Genomic DNA, 1167 nt, shown 5'->3' on the forward strand with positions numbered 1-1167 from the left:
GAGGCACCTGACCTGTGCATGCGCTGTAGGGTTCCCAGGAAGTCAACCGATGTCATAATAACCTGACCTGTGCATGCAGGCGCACCTGACGAACCGATGATGTCATAATGCCCTGGGCAGAGGCTATATAAATAGCAGCTGCCATGGCACTGCCAGCCAGTCCGCTGGCAGCTCTCCAGGGGAGGGGTGCTGCTGCTGCTGCTCCTCCTGCAGGGGACAAAGTGCAACCATGAAGAAAAATTGTCCGGTCATGGAGTTTTGATTCAGCAACAAGTAAAGTAAGAACGCCACATGCAGCCAATGGATTTTTTTCCCCGGTTCTCTGTTTCTTATAGCCAGGAGAAGTACAAAATTAATAAATGACACAGATGCACAAAAAAAAAGCAGACACAACTTGAAACAATGTTTTTATTGAGGATTTCAACTCTATCCTGCACCCAGCAGTAGCAGCACAGACAGAGAGCACAGCAGGGGGGACAAAACAGCACTTGCTACTGGCAAATTCACTTTGCAGAGGGGCACTTGATTTCTCCACTTTGACTTCACTTCACTTTGTTAGTCAGCCGGGTATTTGAGGTTTGATCTGTTTTTTGACACCAGTTAGAGAGAGTAGTGCACCGGTCCTGGAGGTACTGCAAAAATGTTCCAAAAATCCATTTAATATATGGTCCCCAGATAGGGGACGTATCAGATATTAAACTGATAAGAACAGATTTTATTTTATTTATTTTTTTTTTTTTTGCTTTCCTGACCCCTGCTGTAAGACAGCAGGGGCCCTGAATTCTGGGCTTAAGGCCGCATGCCCGGGAAAAATGGCGATGCATTGTACACCGCCACAAAACCGGGCATGCGGCGCCCTCTGGGTCCTTCGCAAAGGGAAGGACCCCTTAGGCTTCTCCCCCCTCTGAGCGAGAGCTCAGAGGGTTGGAGAGCCCTTCTCCCCTTGCCAGAGGCTCGGGGGGGCTTGGGCCCTCTCCTGCCCAAAGGCACGAGAGGACCCCCTGCCCCAGTTGTTGCCAACTGGGTTCATGTAACTAAGTCTTCCGGGAGGGAGATGCCCAAAGTGCAGCCCAAGGTAAGAACCTCTGGCCTCACAATGTGCGTGTCCCTGCCGGCTTTTAACTGTGGGTCTTTGGCTCTGGCCCCGAGGAGAACCTCTGGGCCCAA

General features: G+C 50.8%; 1 pseudogene; it reads right to left on the reverse strand.

Annotated features, from left to right (window-relative positions):
• Positions 1–587: 587 nt before the first annotated feature.
• LOC137505828 (U2 spliceosomal RNA) lies at positions 588–768 on the reverse strand (annotated as a pseudogene).
• Between the last annotated feature and the right edge of the window lie 399 nt (positions 769–1167).

The sequence above is a fragment of the Hyperolius riggenbachi genome, chromosome 4 (assembly GCF_040937935.1).
Source record: "Hyperolius riggenbachi isolate aHypRig1 chromosome 4, aHypRig1.pri, whole genome shotgun sequence".
In the NCBI taxonomy this organism is placed as follows: domain Eukaryota; kingdom Metazoa; phylum Chordata; class Amphibia; order Anura; family Hyperoliidae; genus Hyperolius; species Hyperolius riggenbachi.